The 8,029-nt window shown below is 41.0% G+C and overlaps 1 long non-coding RNA gene across 1 annotated transcript; it reads right to left on the reverse strand.

The window, feature by feature from the left end:
• Positions 1–796: 796 nt before the first annotated feature.
• LOC130366798 (uncharacterized) lies at positions 797–3,588 on the reverse strand. The gene is made up of 3 exons (XR_008891931.1): positions 3,140–3,588; positions 1,885–1,994; positions 797–974 (listed from the first exon to the last, which is right to left on the reverse strand). It is a non-coding gene; the product is annotated as an uncharacterized LOC130366798 (long non-coding RNA).
• Between the last annotated feature and the right edge of the window lie 4,441 nt (positions 3,589–8,029).

Below are 8,029 nucleotides of genomic sequence, written 5' to 3' on the forward strand. Positions count from 1 at the left end.
TCACTATGGTGACCCCTGCGACCTCTATAGCTAAGCCACTGCCCCTATCCAAAGGATAGGGGATAAGATGTTTGATCATGGGGGTCCCGCCTCACCTGGCTTTCGTTTAAAGCGTCAGGTACTGCTTCGGAGGCTCATGACGTCACGGCCATGCCCTCTCAATTCAAGTCTATGAGAGGGGGTGTGACGGCCATCACGCCCCCTCCCATAGACTTGCATTGAGGAAGTGTGGCAGTGATGTCACAAGGCTCCACCCGCATCGCCAGTCATCCGGCATGGAACAAAGTTCGCTCAGTGCACCAGATGTCTGGGGTGCCACAGCCGAGTTCGTGGGGGTCCCCTTTGGATAAGGGATAAGATGTCTAGGGGCGGAGTACCCCTTTAAGCTGGTACCTTATATTTGTATATTTATTATGTTATTATATTGCATTGAATCTATATATGTTTTTGCTTTTGTCTGCGGAGTTTCTGTTTTTGCTATTTGTGGACTAAAATCTAATTTGTATTCATATTTATCAGCATATTAGGTGGGCATGAATCTATGGCCCAGATTTATCAAACTGTGTGAGAGAAAATAGAGGGATTTTCCTATAGAAACCAATCACAGCTCAGCTAACGAGCTCTGGTAAAGTGAAACCTGAGCTGTGATTGGTTGCTGTGGGAAAATCCCTCTATTTTCTCTCACACAGTTTGATAAATCTGGGCCTATAGGTGTCATCTTTTTTTTCTTGGTAATCTAGATGTATAAGTTCTTATGCTTTGCAACACAAGCAGATAATCAGAAGGGGGTCACCTTATCATTGGTTTATGAAGAGGAGTCCAAAGTAGAACCGCCCCCCCTTCAACAACTCCACACACCCTGACATATGTAGTTCAGCTTGTTTTGACATGGGACGCCATTCAGCTGAACTCCTCTAATTTCTGCACACTCTTCATTATCTTGATCACTATTGGGTTTGCCTTCATTCCAGCCACTGTAAGAAAAGGTTACTCTTTGTTACAAAAAAATATTTACAATGACTCTAGATATATATTAGATGCCAGAATTACGTTTGACCTGGGCTTGTTTGTTTCCATAATTCCCATGGACGTGAATAGAGAGACACCATTTTTGGTGAATAATAACACACCTCAACCCTATCGGACAAACAAGACATGATCTGGTCCTGCTAGATGTTTACAACCACCCATCCAACCTTCAAGACTGATCTTGTTGAGTGCTTCCCCCAACCCTGTCTCGTGGTATACCCCCCCCCCCCCGCCCCTCCTTTCCACCCTGTCCCGCTCTACATAATTTTTTTTCTGGCCTCGTAGGGTTCTTATTGAGTACTCAAACCGCATATCTGTCCTCTACCATCCCTCCCCTCTATACCCCGATGGGTCAAGGGTTCATAGATCTTATGCATGCGGGCAAATTATACACTTTCTTTATGGTTAAACCTTGCTCCTCTGACTTTTTTTTATTTTTATTTTTTTATACCTGATATGTGCCAAAACTGTTTGGCTTTATTTCATTATTTTTTTAAAACAAATGTGAACCAAAAAAAAAAAAAACAAGTGAATTGATAAAGCTCCCACATACTTGGTCACCTCTACACTTGGGTTATGTTCTATGTAATACTGGAATACACCTGTGTGGGTTCTGTAGCTTCAGATGTCAGACAAAGAAATGGCTGCAAAGTGGCCTCCCTCTGGTGGGCCTGACTTGCCCGTACATTACACACATAGTACACTGACACTTCCTTATCTTTTCCTGATCATCTCCTCACAGGAGAACCCATAACAGGACATCCACTTCAAAGCCATTCATTTACCCCTCTAGCATGTTGTACCTTTTGTTTCTATGTACAGTATGTTAAATGTAAATTTATAGTATTTTCTCACCTGTATGTCAGTGGCGGTCCATCTGCCCACACCCACATGGTAGTGTCTTTAGGATCTCGTCTCAGTCCTATCCAGTATGCTCCTTTGTTTATGGTCGGCCATAAAGAAGACTGGAAACAAATAAAGGTATTATCGTAATATATTGTCTCCAATGTCATGGATGAGATATCTGACTAACTGAGCAAAGATAAAAGGAACAAGGAAAATATATATTTGAGCACAGACAGGAATGGGCCCCATAGCTAGTGACTATCTTTAGGTCATTTTCTGAATGTATGCATGTTTATACTCAGATAAATCACACGTTTGCAGTAGCCTTAGGTGGGGCTTGTAGCCTGTCTCTCGCTCCCCCCATTGTATGTGTGCCCAGTCACACTGGAGGCAACTGGGAGGAGGCTGTGAGTCGGCCTAGTGCTGCGGTAATTGCCCACTGGCCCCTGGTTTTTGCTTATCACGCACAGGTCGGTTAGTGTTAGGGCCCGTGCCACTTGAGAAACCTTGGCGTTGATGTGCGCGCCCGGTATGTCCTTCATACAAGGATATACTGGCTAATGTCTCAATATTAACATCAGTGTTGAGGGATAGCCAATGTCATTGTATACATCTACCACAGTAGTGCACCTAAATTCCTGTATTGCATTCTATTTGTTACACATACAGTTTATCTGGTTGAGGATTCTATTGTGGCACTTGTAGTCCGCTGCAGGCATGCTCCATTGTATGCATTTTTATGCTGGGGATTGCCCCTAGCAACGGACTACAAGGGCAGAATCTGCTCCCCCAGCATAAATGCACAACCGCATTTGGGGTTGAGCACCTCCAGCCATTTGAGACCACGTCTTTGTTGACATTTGCAGTAGCACCTAAACGCAGTTGCTAGTGGACTATTTTCCGGTCATAGGGCCTGTGTCTGTCTATATATTGGCATCCCATTTTGACAGGGTACAGATGTACAGTATATGTGCCTCTGAATACACATTCAAAGTGTTAATCTGACTCTAGAACAGCCCTTATATGCATATACACTCAGTGTGTACTAGTGTGCTTGCGTTATGAATAGGGATACCGGAGTAAGCTTCTGCAAGAAAAGTCTGCGGGCAACAAAAGGATCAGGTATGTTAAAAGTAAACAACATGATCCCACTCTCCCCCTGTCGTCTTCTGTTGGGGGAGATTCAGGAGGCCACCATGTATATAAGGTAATAGGCTGCTCCCACTAAAATCAGCTTTAGGAGAATTGTTTTCTAAGGACTCACCATTTCATACTCATCTTTTATTACAGCGAGGCTCCCATTACGTCGTGCACAAAGCTCTTTGCTCCTTTCCCATGTTTCCTGACTTGATGAAAAGTAATAACAATTGGATCTGAACAGTTCCCATCCAGAAGGACATGTTTTGCAGGAGCTTTCTGCGATTTCTACTATGGAAAAGAAAAAGAAGAAGTCATAGAAATGACATTATCAGTAAACCGGCTAATGTATGGATGTCATTATATCCAGAAAAGGGGAGAACTTGAATCTGAGTGGTTGGGATGGATATCTCTCACCAAAACATGGAGGTACAAATGACCTCAAACTTTTGCTAGTTATTTTTTTACCCAAATAATGTTAATTGATGCCAACATCATAAAGGAGAACTCTGGCGAAAATTAACTTATCACCTTTCCACGGGATAAGTAGCTGATCGGGGTGGGTCCGACTGCTGAGACCCCCCACGATCTCCGGCATGGAAGCCCGGCTCTCTCTGTGAGAAGCGCCTGTCGTCTACCAATAGACAGCACACGCTCCATTCATTTCAATGGGAGCATTGATGATGTCCGAGTGCTGTACTCAGGTCTTTTTAGCACTCCCATAGAAATGAATGGAGCTTGTGCCATCTGCAGCATATGCTCGTCAATTAGCACTGTAGGCCCGTTCAAGATAATGTTGGGGGTCCCATCGGTCGGACCCCCCGCGATCAGCTACTTATCACCTATCCTGCAGCATCTGGCATCCGGCAGCTTTTATTGTATTGTAAATCAAAAAAGCTGCAAAGGACAAACAGAGCAAATAGTTTACTCGAAACCAATGGAGAACATGTTTTATATAATAAAATACATACCATGCAGAAAAAGTTCTTCAAGGTTCAGAGCATCTATTATTAATACTGTAACCTAAATCCTGAGTGTTGCTCCAGCTCCCTAAACTATACTGCTGTGTGGATGTCACCATGATTTTACTGATTAAACCATAAAGGAGTAGTTGGGGTGATAAGATACATGGCTAGAAGGAAAATCCAGACCACAGAAATTTGTTTCATTCATTGACTGTAGCCATTGATCATGCTCATTCTTTTCTCTTCAATGCTATTTGTCAGTGGACTGGATATTACAACACTGAATTTAGAATTTGGGAAAAAGCAAAAACCATGATATAAATATCTGTATATTGTAAAATTGACAACTTAGAAGACATTGGAGATTTTACTAGTCCCAATGACGGAAAATATGGATTTTTATTAAAGGCAGGAGATGAACATTATGCATGCAACTCTTGTTTTACTGAATATAGCAGTAAAAGCAAATAATAGGTATGATACAGAGAAAAACGTAGGTAGCGTAACCAAACATGCTACATGTCCATAGTGCACCAATCAGGATAGAGCACAGGTGATATAAGGCGGTGATGTACTAAAATCTTCCTCTTTCTTTAATGAACAGAGTCCACGTATGAATTAAAAGTCCTTCCAACTGCGGTAAAACTTATCAGGAACCTGAAATGAAGAAAATGATAAAGAGTCAAAATCTATGTATCATCCATGAAAGATTGAACTGCTGAAAAGAAAAAGAATAATTATAGGGATGGGATATTGGGAGGGATAATATTCGTCTCCTATTTTTAATAAAATCAATATTTTCCGTCATTGGGACTAGGAAAATCTCCAATTTCATTACAAGACGGAGACTCACATTATGCAAGTTTCAAGCTAAGCAACATAAATAATAAATCATAAGAAAAATAAGAAATTAAAGAGCAAGCATAGAGACATGAGAATCAGGTTTAAAATAAAAGTTTTTAAATGTAGATTCCGAAGACCAATTAGCCATTTTAAGTATGTCAAGAAATGAACCCCCTGATTGCATCAATTTAGTAGGCATAACTACTCTAGTTGAATGAAAAAAATGGAAATATCTATACCGGCCATAGACATAGTGGGGGATATTTATCAAAGGATTTAGACTGTTTTCCTGTCTAAATTTGTCGCACAGAAAGTCGCAGTCTAAATATGTGACTTTTGCTCTAGAGGATTTTTAGAACATGGTGCATTCTAGTATATTTTAGATGGAAATGCATTGGAAAATGCATTGGTGCTGAATTTATCAAAAGTCGCATCGGCTGAACGTACGACGAAATGTCAGACCATGTTGGAGCAGGTTTAAATACTGTCTAAAGCATAGATCCCGAAGTCTGTGCACAGAATTTATCAAGAGCCGTGTGATTTTTGATAAATTAGGTGCACAATAGACCGGCCTAACCCTCTGTAGTTTGGTCTATATTGATGCAAGACATGGACAGCTTTGATAAACATCCCCCAGTTTGTCTAACCCATCTGGCTAAAATAGGAGAAGACACTGGATGATGAGGTTTACAGTAGGAAATAAGAAGTTGGAAGAGGAATGAAGTCTAATAGTAGATGTTTTGGATCCATAAGATTTCAGATACCGAACTACAGAGTTTTTTATGATGTGGCAAAGAAGGATAGAAAACCAAGTATAGATTAGATTTAGTGTGTCTAAATATGGAAAATTTAACACAAGGGAGATAGTGTCTGTGAGCTACATCTAAAGCTTTGACATCAGAAATTATTTTAATATAAATAAGACATAGAAGGACCGTGAGTTTTAAGGAGAGAAATTTGTGGGTTAAGAGATCATTATCGTCCAATGAAATGAATACATTTAAAGTTTACCTGTCAGACCCCCCCCCCCCCCCAAAAAAGTAACTTTTATATTTTGCTCAGTACCTCATCCTGATCATGTACATCACATTTTTATGTGTCTACAACATATATTTCTCATACCTTCATTTACTTGCAGTGATTGCTCAGTGAGGTTTCTGTCCATGCAGAGGCATGGGGTGTGTCCCTCTCTTTTCACTGTGATGATTCCTCCCCCTCTCTCACTCTGCTCTGACTTACAGAGGGCCCTGGACCTGCCTGCAGCCCTGTCAATCACTTATGGTGTCCATGACATGTTTATGACCACTGGACACTGCAGGACTGGAATGTGTCCCAGGAGGCAGGGGACTTTTTCAGTATGAAATACTAAACATTTTCTGATTAAAGCAATTGCAAAACATATTGGGGGAGATTTATCAAAACCTGTGCAGAGGAAGAGTGGTGCAGTTGCCCATAGCAACAGGCCTGTGGAAAATGAAAGAAGCAATCTGATTGGTTGCAATGGGCAACTACACCACTCTTCCTCTGCACAGGTTTTGAATAATCTCCCCAATTGTTTTTGCATGCTTTATAACATATCAAAAGTTAGTGTATCTGATAGTGCCCGTTTAAAAGAATGTTCACATCCCAGGTGGAGTGATATTTGGGAACAGGAGGCCTCTTAAAGTGAATCCCTTTATGGAGTTTGAAAACAAGAGGTTGTTTGCCAACAGGGACAGAATCAATCAGAGAATGATTAAAGGAAATGGTATGACCCATAATTTAAATGCTGATCTATAAGCTTTTTTGGTACCTGGAAGCCAGGCCTCTGCGTATATCTTTAGTTGATTAAGAAAATTCCTTGCCATGATAAGATGACCCTATATTTTCAGAGGATGAGGATTTCCCAATGGATCTTTGAAGGAGAAGTGGATGAATAGGCAGAATTCTTGGAGTGTCTATTATCATGCCAAGAATCTGAGAAAACCATGATTGATTCGACCACCATGGAGTAATCAAGACTAGAGTGGACTTCTGATTTGAAGTTTGTAACAGAACTCTGGGAATTAGAGAAAAAAGGGGAAACATATAAAGGGTCTCCGGAAGCCAGCATTGAAGGAAAGCATCTACTCCCGAAGTTTCAGGATCCGGACACCAACTGAAGAATTGGGGAAGCTTGCTGTTCAGGAGAGACGCAAAGAGATTTAGAAGAAGAGGACCCCAAAGAGAACTGATTTGCTGAAAGACAGAAGGGTTTCCAGTTTCCAATCACTTGAATCGGTCAAGAAGCAAGAATTACAATTCGCGACAGAATTGGAAAGACCTGGAAGATATTCCGCTTCAGGATAATATTCTTGTCCAGACAAAAATGCCAGATTTCCTTCGTAATATCGGCAAGGATTTTCGATTTCCTTCTGCCCAAGCGGTTGATGTATTGGACTGCAGTTATGTTGTCCATATGAAGAAGAATGCAACAATGAGAGGAATGAGTTGCACAACCTTTTAAAGCAAAAAATCCTGCAAGACATTCCAAACAGTTGATGTGAAGATGAGATTCGGATTGGATGCAAGCCTCATGGGATGGGGTGCTCCTGGGATGGGGTATCCCGTGAGCACCCCATCCCATGAGACTTGCATCTGATTCTATAAAAAGATCTGGTTTGGAATTGAAAATAGTTTTTCCATTCCAAGACTGAATGTGATTAAGCCACCTGAGAAATTCTTCTCTGGCTTCTGGAGAAAGAAGAATTTTGGCAGAGTAGCCTAGACTGTTCCTCAAGTGTTAAATCATTAAACGTTGAAGAGCACTGTAGTGATGAGGGGCTGGGAAGATCACCTGAATTGAAGCAGAAAGTAAACTTACAATTTGGGCAAAGATAATTTCAGTATTTTGGAAGGTAGACTGAGAAGTGCTGAATGGGTGTTTACAATGAAATCTAGAAATTCTATTTCTTTATATGGAACTAGGACAGGTTTTTCTTGATCGATCAGAAAACTGAGATTTGACAAAAGAGAAACAGAGTCTATTGAGTATGGAGGTGAATCAGAGATAATGAGTCTGCCATGATGAAGATGTCATCCAGTTAAATTATGAGACGCACACCTCGGAAAAGAAGAGCAGCTACCACGGGCTTCAGAAGTTTTGTGAAACACCATGGTGCTGAAGAAAGACGGAATGGAAAGCAGGTGAATTGCCATATCTGATCCTTTCAAAGGAATTGAAGATAACA

This window comes from Hyla sarda, chromosome 4, assembly GCF_029499605.1.
Source record: "Hyla sarda isolate aHylSar1 chromosome 4, aHylSar1.hap1, whole genome shotgun sequence".
NCBI lineage: Eukaryota > Metazoa > Chordata > Amphibia > Anura > Hylidae > Hyla > Hyla sarda.